The sequence below is a fragment of the Schistocerca americana genome, chromosome 3 (assembly GCF_021461395.2).
Source record: "Schistocerca americana isolate TAMUIC-IGC-003095 chromosome 3, iqSchAmer2.1, whole genome shotgun sequence".
In the NCBI taxonomy this organism is placed as follows: domain Eukaryota; kingdom Metazoa; phylum Arthropoda; class Insecta; order Orthoptera; family Acrididae; genus Schistocerca; species Schistocerca americana.
In genome coordinates this window covers 761,167,047-761,181,255 of record NC_060121.1, presented here as the reverse complement: position 1 = coordinate 761,181,255, position 14,209 = coordinate 761,167,047, and the positions used below count along the sequence as shown (strand labels likewise).

Below are 14,209 nucleotides of genomic sequence, written 5' to 3'. Positions count from 1 at the left end.
AATACGGAACGCCATGCTGGATCCCAACGGCGTCGTATCACTAACAGTCGAGATGACAGGCATCTTATCCGCATGGCTGTAACGGATCGTGCAGCCACGTCTCGATCCCTCAGTCAACAGATGGGGACGTTTGAAAGACAACAACCATCTGCACGAACAGTTCGACGACGTTTGCAGCAGCATGGACTATCAGCTTGGAGACCATGGCTGCGGTTACCCTTGACGCTGCATCACAGACAGGAACGCCTGCGATGGTGTACTCGACGACGAACCTGGGTGCACAAATGGCAAAAAGTAATTTTTTAGGATGAATCCAGGTTCTGTTTACAGCATCATGATGGTCGCAACCGTGTTTTGCGACATCGCGGTGAACGCACATTGGAAGCGTGTATTCATCATCGCCATAGTGGCGTATAACCCGGCGTGATGGTATGGGGTGCCATCGGTTACACTTCTCGGTCACCTCTTGTTCGCGTGGACGGCACTTTGAACAGTGGACGTTACATTTCAGATTTGTTACGACCTGCGGCTCTACCCCTCATTCGATCCCTGCGAAACCCTACATTTCAGCAGGATAATGCACGACTGATTGTTGCAGGTCCTGTACGGGCCTTTCTCGGTAAAGGAAATGTTCGACTGCTGCCCTGGCCAGCACATTCTCCAGATCTCTCACCAACTGAAAACGTCTGGTCAATGGTGGTCGAGCAACTGGCTCGTCACAATACGCCAGTCACTACTCTAGATGAACTGTGCTATCGTGTTGAAGCGGCATGGGCAGCTGTACCTGTACACGGCATCCAAGCTCTGTTTGACACAATGCCCAGGCGTATCAAGGCCGTTATTGCGGCTAGAGGCGGTTGTTTTGGGTACTGATTTCTCAGGATCTATGCACCCAAATTGCGTGAAAATGTAGTCACATGTCAGCTCTAGTATGATAAATTTGTCCAATGAATACCCGTTTACCATCTGCATTTCTTCTTGGTGTAGCAGTTTTCATCGCCAGTAGCGTAGATGTGTGCGAGCGAACAGACGTACATGTGTTGAGCAACTGCCCGGATAAACCATAGGTGTCCCTTCATCGAACGTTGCTGCGTACGGGTCTTGGCAGCAGGTGCCTGATTCATGCGACGAAGGCTGAAATTTGCACGCCAGTACCGCAATTGATTGTCCACTGAACGGCGATAGGTAGCGTTTCCGGATGAATTGCGTCATATGCTCCATCGGGCACATCATTCTGGAAAGAACAATGGAGCTACAGAATTATGCTTCTATCCTTGGGGATCACATCCGTCTCTAAATGCAGTTTCTTTCCCCTCGGCACAGTAGTGTCCGCCAAGAGGACACGGAAACGTATCTCACAACTCACTGTGTACATGCTTGGTTCGAAGAGTACCAGGATGAGTTCTCAGTACAGCCCTGGCTACAAAGCTCCTCGGATTTCAAGACAAACTATAATCTGTGGGACCACCTCAGTCGGGCTGTTCGCGCCATGGATCCTCAGCTGGAAGAGCTAGCGCGGTTGACTATGGCCGTGGATTGGGAGTCTCCACATTCTTGTTGGTACCTTCCAGTAAATCAGTCTCTTCCGACTGTGATTCATCGCGGTTAATGCATTAGCTGCACATCTCTCTTCCACCGTTGTTTATACTTAGTGGCGTATTTTACCCTTTAAACTTCGAATACCTTGAACGTGGTTTCAGACTGCTTGGACAGACTGGTAGTTAGGGCCTGACAAATAATAAAATAGGATACCTTTCAGCATACTACCGCACAGCTACTCTAACGGCTTAGCAATAGTCACTACATACGCCAACCATGTCGCCATTTTTGACTATCGTGTATATTGCGAAAATCTGAATAGCATCACGACTTGCGTAATCGCTACAATAGCCGAGCACAGTCTGATGGGCTTCCATCAGACAGAAAGACACAGGAGTCGTAATTGACTTAGGTGTTTAGCTACATTTAGTACAGTTCGGCAGTCGTTGGTAGCTTTTCGTTTCCTGGCAGCGAATCAGTGGTTTGTGGAGTTGTGATCTGTTTGCCATTTGATCAAGTTCCACAGGTGGTATGTTGTTCGAATCTTCTCGGAATAGCACTTTCAGTATCACAGGGAAAAATATAAAGGACATTCAAATCAAAACCGAACACCCGCCAATATTGGACCATGGACTGGTTGCATTCACCATACGCCTTAAAACATTTATCACACTAGAAGACGAGACGATCAGCTCCCGTTTCGTAGAAAGCGACTGGCTTGTACTTCCTCGTCCGACTGAAACTGACGTCGATGCATGTTTTTCTTTATGTTCCTCGACGTTTAGACTTGATGGTGCGTCTGTGAAGTGACTTCATCGCGCTACTTATTGACTGTGGCTCCACATGCACGAAACTCGACGATCAGAGGGCCCATGCAGTCGAAGAGGTAGGTCATAAGACCTCACTGGAACTTGTGTGAATAGCTTTGGATGTCTTTGGCGGAGAAGATGTGGGATATTTCCGGTTTGGGTTTTCCTTTTATCCTCGGGCTGTGCGAACGCTGTCGGACGGAACCATCCTGTTACACGACAGTACCCCCTACTTCCTCCGTGAAGCCGGGAACTTTCACCCTGTGATTCTTATATCTTTGGCTACCGGAAGGAAAACATGAGTGGACGTCGGTTTCCGCCAACGAGGAAGTATAATACTGTGTGTGGTTGTGGATCGGTCAGCGGCCGATCGCGTTCTACGAAACAGGTATTGATCGTTCTTGCTTCCCAGGGGAGTAAATGTCTTAACGCGCTGTGGCGGGAACTCGAGTTTCATTTGACTACCCGTCATATATAGATCCAATGATAAACCGTGTTAAGTACCACCGAAAAACGAAGAGCTCATTTGTCATTTTCGGTTAGATTAAACACAGAATTGAAGATAAGCTAATTTTTTAGTGTTAAATACGGTGTAGTTATAACAGTGGCAGTGCTCTTACAGGAATCATAATTTTGGAATTTAAAGTGCGGTATGGTTACAACAATGGGAAATGTTCATATAGAAGGTCATGTCTTCTCAGGTTATCCAAAATAAGTTTGCTCCTTATAGTTTGATACTGGGTCCTACCTCCGAGTGTCACTCATATCCTATGGTAAAACACATGCCGAATTGCTGGTTTCACTAGATCAAGACTGGAACGCAGGTTCTATCAGTTAAAACACGTGTTAATCACTGATGCGTCTCAGCTCACACAGAGTCGTTTCCTAGATCTCGTCCTGTCAGTCACAATTACCTTCCCCGCAAATAATTTCAAGAAAATTCCAGGATTGTTCAGAGAACTACATTGCACTCGGTAGTTTCAGTTTTACAACAAATGTGATAGTAGTGACTCCCCCTTACCTATGTCTCACGCTGTACTGAAAATTCCAGTGCCGCAATTGTGCCAGCTTTAACGTCTAAAACCGTATGAATTAGGCACATAGCGAGACAACTACTACAGATGTAGTAGTATGCAGCAATCCTCGTGGATCGTTAGAACATACCTCCACCTCTCCTTACATCTGTTAATCTCTTAGTTGGTATTTGGTTTCCATGTAAAATTGTGCAAACCAACTCCATCGTAGCACTCAGTAACTACACTTTCAGGGTGATTACTCTCTCTTCCAACATCACTCCCAATCTCAACTGACCAAACCCAACTGAGTGAAATCTGATAGGGTGTATGCTTTGCGTATGCTGTGAATATGTGTTAATGGACTATGTTAAACATGGACGCACGTAACTGAGCATCAGTTTCATCAGCAGAGTCACCTCCTACTCAGTGCTTAGAAATGATGTCCTTATCTACATTTTGTTTACTTTTTGTTTGAAAATTTTATTTTGCCTGTAGATAAGCCCATTCCCTCGCATAGGCCTTACTACCCAATAGCGTCTAAATAAGCCATAATCTTCTCTTTCTATTCACGCAGAACTGCCATCACATCACTGAATGAAGTTTCAACTTCCCTGTAGATTCTCCCAATCAACTGAAGATTTACTTGCTTTAAATACTGACTACAATTACATCTGATACTTTCTTTCGTTCGCTTGTGCCTTTTCCTGCAGTTAGGCAGGGTCGGCATGGTTAATGGGATTTGGCAATTTTAGTGGAAGGCGTGGCCGGATGCCCTTCCTGCCGCCACCCCATACCCGCCCCCCCCCCCCCCCCCCCGGGATGGAATTAGTGTACCCAAACTGTCTGCGACTAGTGTAATCCATGGAATAGTACGAAATGTTCAAATGTCTGTGAGCCGTGTAACTGAGACGGGATGTGGGGACAAGCCCGGTATTCACCTATGGGGATGTGGAAAACCGCCTAAAAACCAAATCCAGGCTGGCCAGCACCCCAACCGTCGTTAATCCGCCGGGCGGATTCGATCCGGGGCCGGCGCTCCTACCCAAGTCCAGGAAGCAGCGCATTAGCGCTTTCGGCTAACCTGGAGGGTTAAAATTACATCAGATAAGAAGGGTACATATTTTAGTGAGTATTGGGGATAAATCGATATTGCTAGGTGAGAGGTAGTCGTGTCTTTGGAAAATATCCCAAGGTATTGTTTAGGAATAGTAGCAAAAATTCAGCAATGTACAGTAGATATTCAAAATCGCAAAGAGACTGAGAATGAACAATACATTGATATGTCATTTTGTATACAAACGTCGAAGAGAATTCAATACATGAAATTATTAGTAAAGTTGCAGCCAACGTTCGCAGTACGGAAATAAGTCCTAGATTATGAGAGATCATGATAAAAAAAGAAAATCGCATTTGAGATTTGGGGATTCAGAAGGCTTCAGAACGATGTTGAAACTTCGGTTGACTGATAAGACAAGGAATGACGAGGTTCTCCGCAGAATAGAGGAAGAAACGAATATTTGAAAAACATTCACAATAAGAAGGTTCGGGTAGCAGGACAAGTTTTTAGAAGCAGGAAATAATTTGTATGTGAATGGAGGAGTTTATTTTGAAATTGAAACAATTGAGCCCACGGTCACAATTATTTTAATTCTTATTGACCAGGTTTCGACACCTATAAGAGTGCCTTCATTAGAATTAAACAATTAAAATGGCCTATAACATTATCACAAATTTATAGGAAAAGACATATTTATATGACAAAAGTGTAAGTACTGGTGAGCAATTAAATACAGGGGCAATGCTTACATGTCACATGGCTCAAATGGTTCAAATGGCTCTGGGCACTATGCGACTTAACTTCTGAGGTCATCAGTCGCCTAGAACTTAGAACTAATTAAACCTAACTAACCTAAGGACATCACACACATCCATGCCCGAGGCAGGATTCGAACCTGCGACCGTAGCGGTCGCTCGGCTTCAGACTGTAGCGCCCAGAACCGCACGGCCACTCCGGCCGGCTTACATGTCACATATAAAATAATTAACAGGCCAGAAGGGATTAGTCACAAAATATATACAAAGGAAAGTGTGAAAGCGAGCCACTGTGGGCTGCTCGTACCTGTACAGCCACAGGTTTATTTTGAGTCATCAATCTTCTGACTAGTTCCAAGCGCCCGCTACTAATTCCTCTCTCGTGCCAGACTCTTCATTTCGAAGTAGCACCTAACATCCTTAGTTATTTAGTGGCCAATCTTCGTCTTCCACTACGGGTTTTCCCTTCTACAGCTCTGTCTAGTACCATGGAAGCTATTCCCTGACGTTTTAACACATGTCCTGTCATCCTGCCCCTTCTTTTTGGGAATGTTTCCCACACAGATCTTTCCTCGCCGATTCTGCGGAAAAGCACCTCATTTCTTGTCAGCATGGTTGTACAGTACCACATCTCAAACCCTTTTATGCTCTTTTTTCTGCCTCAGTTTCTCTGGGGCCATTAATGTTATCAGCAAATCTGATGATTGATATATTTTCAGTCTGAATTTTAATCCAATACCTGAACCTTTCCTTTACTGCTGTGACTGCTTCTCCGAACAGTTGATTGAACACAGTGAGTGAAAGACTGCATCCGTGTGCTACATCCTTTTTGATTTGAACACGTCCTTCTTCGTCTTCCGTTCTTATTGTTCATTCACCATAAATACCTGTTTTTCCTTATGGCTCACACAAATTTTTCTGAGAATATCGGGTGTCTTGCATAGTTTGATCACCCTGTATATTATTTAAAAGAAATAAGTAAATTGGAAAATCTTGGATTAATAAATTAAAAAGAGGAAGCAAAAAGGAAACAGATGCGAGAAATGACGAAACCAGAAGAAGGAATTTTGAAATGTTGAAACTAGGATAGAACAAAGCAGTATTATACAACTTTGAAGGCATCAAGAAGCCAGATCGTAGGAGGCTAAAATAGTTTGATGCGTTTAATAAACACTGAATGATTTAAATATTCAGTTAGAATGCATAAAATGTGTCTGAAACGTTATGTTCTACGCAAAGCATTTTGTGAGGGTAAAGTGCGCATAGTGCTAAACTTGGAATATGTGAAGCAGGAAATCTGATCAAAATTAAATGAAGGAGCATAGTACGAAGTGAAGTAATTAAAAAAATAGTGGATGACTAAATATACTGCTGAAAAAATGGAGATAAGTGTAGAATGTCTGTAGAAGTTGTGGTTACGAAGATGTCACACAGGAGAGTGAAATAAAGGAATCGATCGCAGGAGTGAAAACAAAGAACAAGAAAACGATGCTTTTTTTAATAGCTGATCGTGTAGAGCATTCTCCCTGAGAAGGTTTTTGAGTATCGTTTTTGAAACAACTAGGGATCATGGAGGTAGCGGCAATAATGTACTTCACTACTCTAGCAACTTGTACAAAGATTGTCGCTATCGAGAACTTAATCGCCAAAGGAGACGATATCCTCAGTAGTGCATTGCAAGAGCAGTAAACCCAGATAAAGGTTCAGTCTTGAAGAAAAGGTTGCTTCGATGGCAGTCCTACGACGCTTTAACAGTCAGAAGCCGCTAACGCATCGGGAATGCATCCGGGTGACGTCTTCGCCAACCTCGTGTCTCGACAGGTGCACACACTGCGACGTGCCGACAAAATGTAAGTACACGATTTGGACTGCCGCAACAAATCGCGAGGTGGCCCTGCGTATGTCTTGACCACAGACTGTATTTTAAAGGCCTGCTTTAAATTTCAGTCATCTGTGTAATGTTATTGAGAGAAGTTGTGTCACACTGGTCATGATAATCCGACCACCGGGCGTGGGCTGTAAGCTTGGCTACTCGGCTATGCCCCCGTTGCCATTCGAGTGAAGTCGATTTAGTGTCAGCACTATACCCCGTACGCACTAATCTTAGCAATACATTTCAAACGACAACTGTGCAGCTCTCATCTACTTTGAAGGACTAAGCCAAAGCTGCTGGAGGAAAAAGACTTTACTCATTTATCGATTGAAGAACAAAACGGCACCCGCTACTCAGCAGCTCTTTCTATTTCTTTGTTTTTGCCTTCCTTCCTTACTTCTTTTTGTGTCACTTCCGTACCTCCAGACACTCATTCTTATTCTTTGCTTTAATACCTGTTTAGGAAGCAGGATTGCATATTGGGTACAATTTTAATTGTGCCTACTTTGAGCTATGAATTCAGAAAGTAACAACCTAAGAACACAAATGGAGAAACAACGTGACCAACTGCATTATTATGTAAATGTCATAGAATAGAAAAACAACTGCACCGTTATCAGTCCTGACGGCATATATTCACGGTGTGGTAAACCCTAAATCAGCTCACTGTAATGTATCTGATTCGTATATGGAAATGCCATGTATATTTTGCTATCTTAATGCACTGTGCGCTGTCGTGATAATGAAATGTTATATACACTTCGCTACCTTAGCGCACTGTGGGTTATTCCGATAATCTCTGCTGTGCATATAGAGCGCTCATGGGAGGTATATGTTGACCTTTTTACTAACTATTTTACCATTGCTCAAATTGTACGAGATATATTATCACGACTGATACGAAATGAATCACTTCCGTTCTGCTCTTGAATCTGAAAGGGACGATCTAATCTTATAATAAATTGCATATTTGATACTTGCGGCTTTCATTCGAGAGGGCAATAGAAACCTCCTTGAAGTTGAAATACCGGGTGATCAAAAAGTCAGTATACATTTGAAAACGTAATAAACCACAGAATAATATAGATAGAGAGGTAAAATTTGACAGACATGCTTGGAATGACATGGGGATTTATTCGAACCAAAATGCAGGATGGCGCTCCACTCCATATTGCTAGACGCGTGAAAGATCTCTTGCGCGCGTCATTTGGTGACGATCGCGTGCTCAGCCGCCACTTTCGTCATGCTTGGCCTCCCAGGTCCCTAGACCTCAGTCCGTGCGATTATTGGCTTTGGGGTTACCTGAAGTCGCAGTGTATCGTGATCGACAGACATCTCTATGGATGCTGAAAGACAACATCCGACGCCAATGCCTCACAATAACTCCGGACATGCTTTACAGTGCTGTTCACAACATTATTCCTCGACTACAGCTATTGATGAGGAATGATGGTGGACATATTGAGCATTTCCTGTAAACAACATCATCTTTGCTTTCTCTTACTTTGTTATGCTAATTATGGCTATTCTGATCAAATGAAGCGCCATCTGTCGGATATTTCTTGAACTTTTGAATTTTTTGGTTCTAATAAAACCCCATGTCATTCCAAGCATGTGTGTCAATTTGTACCTGTCTATCTACATTATTCCGTGGTTTATTCAGTTTTCAAATTTATACTGACTTTTTGATCACCTAGTATTTAATTTGTTATTTTTGTAATACCTCAGTTCTTCGACAGTTCATCGAAATTTTTAAGGAAAGTTTCTCTGTAGTACGTAGTATTAGAATAGTTCCTAATTATGCTCTTGTCAGGTGCGTACTCTTTGGTAATGAACTGTTCGTTCAAATGGCTCTGAGCACTATGGGACTTAACTGCTGCGGTCATCAGTCCCCTAGAACTTAGAACTACTTAAACCTAACTAACCTAAGGACATCACACACATCCATGCCCGAGGCAGGATTCGAACCTGCGACCGTAGCAGTCGCGCGGTTCCAGACTGTAGCGCCTAGAACCGCTCGGCCACTCCGGCTGGCCGAACTGTTCGTTTTGGATTAATTATTAGTGACAGAACCTACACTTCCTTTGTACAGTTCCGGTAGCCATTGTTATTTGTATTTGAATGTACAGGTTCACAGTAAATTGCTTCACCACACGAGACGAGACGGATGGAATATTGCACTAAACGCTCCGTTCGCGAAATAAGTTGCGGTTCACAAAAGGGACAAAAATCAAATGGCTCCGAGCACTATGCGACTTTTCTGAGGTCATCAGTCGCCTAGAACTTAGAACTAATTGAACCTAACTAACCTAAGGACATCCCACACATTCATGCCCGAGGCAGGATTCGAACCTGCGACCGTAGCGGTCGCTCGGTTCCAGACTGTAGCGCCTAGAATCGCACGGCCTCTCCGTCCGGCCACAAAAGGGACAGCTTAAATTCAAGTGTTAAGATTTCACACACATTCTGTCTCTAGGATGAAATGGGACAGTAATCTGAAATAAATATATTTCTCACACATTTCCGAACGGTACTATCAAGTAAGGTATTTATATTGTATTCGTTTCATTTGAATCCACCACATGTTCCTAATAACGAATACGCTTCGACTTACCTTACGATGATCACCAAAGGCGTATAATGCGGCGTCTCCTGAAAGTACTTACGCTCACTGAACTTTTATAGGTGCATTTTGCAACCGGTTTGCAAATTATCAACTTGCGGAAGGTCATCAATATTATTCTCACTGTCTTGTAATTATCAACTACAAGTTTCTGCAGCATTGCATCAAGGAAAACAAAGGAAGCAGATATGAAATATGTCGCTAACCTGCAATTACCCATTTATCATAGTTTAATTTATGCACTGGGGAAATTCCGCTCAACGCTTCCGTAGTGTTCTCTAAGTGTTAGGTAACGCCGGGATCTCACCAAATGGTGAGCACCTCGCGAAGCTCAGTTTTCGTCGGCTCAGTACAGGTTTGACGAATCCCGGGTTCCTGAGCTGGGATCTGCTGATCTCCGCCTGACGTCTGTAAGCTCTGGGCATGCATCAGCGACAACCGTGCGGCAAGACAATCTAAAGTATTCTCTTACAGGAATCTTTTCCTAATTCTCTGATCACAGGTATGGTACAAACCCCGAAGATAAGAAACTCAACTGAAATCCTTGGGCTAGCAGGACAGAGCGGATACGTTTATATTTGTGGAAAGAGGACAGAATAAGTTACTGTCAGTTGCACTCAATATATAAACTTCATTTCTTAAAACACACACTCACACAAGCAATAATCAAAAACTCTCAAGTTTTTAACGAAAGACCTCCTTAGATTTAATTTAGATCGGCTGAAGGCCACATCGACAATCCAAGGCACAAGGCCTAAGCAATGAATTGAGGTGCAGGAGTTCTTCTGGAGGTTTCACCTTTTTAGAATTTTTTTTTATCTTCCATACAAATAGGCTGGAAGCCTTAGCTTAAATTTTTCCCTTATAACTCGGATGAAGGCCTCACATTAATCAAGAATAATGTTACGGATTAAGGCCGAGACAAAGATTTTCAATATTTAATCTAAATAGGGTGAAAACTCAGCTGAAGGCCGCATATCAATAATACAATTTAACGGCTTAAGGCCTAGGAAGGAGAGCTTTCAATTTGAAAAGGCTGAAGGCCTTTTCTTAAAATATTTCATGTAAAACTCAGCTGAAGGCCTCATAATAAAGAATATCAATCTTATGACTTAAGGCCAAACCGAGCGAGGTGGCGCAGTGGTTAGACACTGGACTCGCATTCAGAAGGACGACGGTTCAATCCCGCGTCCGGCCATCCTGATTTAGGTTTTCCGTGATTTCCCTAAATCACTCCAGGCAAATGCCGGGATGGTTCCTCTGAAAGGGCACGGCCGACTTCCTTCCCCATCCTTCCCTATTCCGATGAGGCCGATGACCACGCTGTCTGGTCTCCTTCCCCAAAACCAACCAACTTAAGGCCAAGGCAAGGATTTCGAATATTTAATTTAAGCTGGGAAACTCGGCTGAGGGCCGCATAGAGACTATAAAAAATTTCCTTCGCCTTAAGGCCTAGACAAATTTTTTCAACTTTTGATTTGAAAGGGCTGAAAACTCGACTGAACGCCACATACCAACTTGAAACAAATTTACGTCTAAAGGCCTTGGCACAAGGAATTTTCAATTTTAATTTTGAAAAGCTGAAACTCGGCTGAAGGCCACACAGAATACTTAAGGCTATAAAGGAAATCACTGTGTAAAACACAAGGAGCAGTGCTCAGAAGGTTCCAAGGATCGGCCTGGGAAGGTAACACTAACGCACGTTTAGGTGAGACAGGCAGCCAGACTGACAACCTCTTAATGGGAAGGCAACCAAACCACAAGCCAGCCGATGAACGAACCAAGAAGATCAGTTCTGCTCCACCCGAACAGCAAAACGACAACAAGACGTCAATAGCACAACGTTCCGGATACTGGTGCCCAATACAGCCAAGTCAGAATAAACGCCAACAGCACCTCAGCTACCAACAGCACCTCAGCTGTCGAACTACACGCTGTGCTGGACAGTAGCAACACGACGAGGAAAATACACTGCCAAAAACTACGTTAACCACCAGGGCTGGCCGCCGGAACGTCAACGGCCATAAGGCAGATGATACCGCTGATACACTTCATTAATGATGGAATGAATTAAATTAAGTTGAACACGACACAGGAAGACGGCCGCAATTCTAACCGACTTCAATGCACACACGTTGTTGCTCGCGAGAATTTCCCAGAAAGTGACAACTAGGATCAAACGAAGAGATGTGCTAGCAGTTGAGGCTTGATAGTAGGTTAAGTGAGCACTCAACTTTAGTGTCCAGGATCAGTAGGCGACGAACTTCGTATTCCTCGCAAGAAGCGCCTCACAACTCGAACTGCTATAATATAATAAAATAATGGAATACATGATATAAAATGTTGAAATGCATGGCTTTTTAAAATGTATTGAATTAATGAGATTAATTTTTCGGCATGAATGACAAGCACAATAAGCTGAGCTATACCTGGAAATAACTTCGTATTAGTTCATATTATTTGGCAGGGGGAAGTAGTTTCTTTCTCCGCTGTAGATTTGTGCTTACCCTTCTTTATAATGCTACGACTGGTCGCCGTGTTCACCCTCGAAGTCTTGACCGTGTTCCCACTCAGCTTATCGGATCTTCGTTCAAAATGGTTCAAATGGTTCTGAGCACTATGGAACTTAACTTCTGAGGTCATCAGTCCCCTAGAACGTAGAACTGCTTAAACCTAACTAACCTAAGGACATCACACACATGCATTTCCGAGGCAAGTTTCGAACCTGCGACCGTAGCGGTCTCGCGGGTCCAGACTGAAGCACCTACAACCGCTCGGCCATTGCGGCCGGCCTTCTTATCTTCGTAATTTTCCAAAGTACACAGGTGGGCTTCAGATCTTGTAATTATCGTACTGTTTGAAACAACAACTCACAGGCCTTTCTGTTAATAAAACAATACTGTGTTTTTCTAAACGGTGCACATATGAAAAACATACTCCTCACTTATTCATGGCGACCACAAAAATGCGGTCTACAATTACTCGCTTAAAATGGCGTGGTTCTCACTCATTCACTAGCTGAGCGCGAATCCCCCCTTCCTCCTACTGGTACAAGAAAAACTCCTCTCTTTTTTAACAACTGAAAATCAAAAATACCTGACGGTAGGCATAGGCTCTATGGTGGGCTAACGCTTCATCTTTTCTCTTTGCCTTTAAAGCAGAGCCGCTCGGGATTAGCCGTGCGGTCTAAGGCGCTGCAGTCATGGACTGTGCGGCTGGTCCCGGTGGAGGTTCGAGTACTCCCTCGGGCATGGGTGTGTGTGTTTGTCCTTAGGGTAATTTAGGTTAAGTAGTGTATAAGCTTGAAACGTCCCTTTAGAAAAATTTATGAATTACTGTGCTGAAAAAATTCTTACATTATTTGATTTTCAAACAGCTGAGCAGAACTGAACGTACTCAGACATTTCGCTCTTTACCTGTTCTGATCAACACTAAACCGACACACAATATTTTTAGCGCAACGCAATCTGACTTTCAATAATCCCTACAAAAGAATGGCCCTGACTAACATTAACCTATACCTTTCACAAATCACTTATCTCACAAAAATCTTCGTTACTCGAACTACTGCAATACAGCGAGCGCCACTACTGCCAGCTAAATAAAAGATTCAAACTACTGAAGGCACTAACTACTGATAGGCATAGTCAGCAAATGAAAGATTTTGATAGAGAACAAACAATGTATTTACCTTAATAATGTTCAAACGTCATAAAATATATAGCAGTTCATGACATCCAGACTTACAAATTTACTGTCTCTGATGGACACACGTCCAGATCATCCTCTCTCAAAACTCCGCCATTTCTCTCCCCACATTCACCACTGCTGGCGGCTCACCTCCAACTGCGCAACGCTATGCGCTGTTGACAGCCAACTGCCCAACACTACAATAGCTTATACTCCAACAGTGAAAATCAACCACAGCCTTCACAAAGCACAGTCAGTGATTTTCATATAGAGCACTACGTGGCGTTACCAACATAAAAACCTAAACAGCCTACTTACATAGCCCCCATGCTCACCACAAAAAATTTTGAAAATTGTTTTGGGCCGTGGGCAGTACGGGTTTGAAAAAATTTTCATAATTATAATAACAAAGAAATCAAATGCACACACTTATTGATATAATGTTGGTCAAAAACTGAAATTTTTTCACAGTCCATAAAGACAGTCATGATCATTCATCACAGTAAAATTGCAGTGTTTTATTTTTTTCAAAGTCTGAGCAGTAAAAGAAAATGCACACGGAAGTAGTGGATTTTCATGCAGTCTTGAAGAAGTAGTGGATTTTCATGCAGTCTTGAAGAAGTAGTGTTGTCCTTCCAACGGAAAGACAGTGCTGACTCTTGACATGCACACAGGTAACGGGCCACAACAGAGCAAACCCACAGTCAGTCGAGTCAGTCGAAGTTTTCAAGAATAATGGTAGGTAGGTCATCACAGAGCAGAACCACTGTAGTCCTGGTAGAGATTATGGTATTGGTGGGCCACCAGAGGTGCAGACCCACTGCAGTCCTTGTAGAAATTATGGTAT

The 14,209-nt window shown here is 43.2% G+C and overlaps 1 protein-coding gene across 1 annotated transcript in view; it reads right to left on the bottom strand.

Moving 5' to 3' along the window:
• LOC124605660 (protein yellow-like) overlaps nucleotides 1–9,705 on the bottom strand; it is a 50,030-nt gene extending 40,325 nt beyond the window's left edge. The window contains exon 1 of the mRNA XM_047137494.1: nucleotides 9,664–9,705. The gene's annotated coding sequence lies outside the window, so the exon portion shown is untranslated. The remainder of the gene's footprint in view (nucleotides 1–9,663) is intronic.
• Between the last annotated feature and the right edge of the window lie 4,504 nt (nucleotides 9,706–14,209).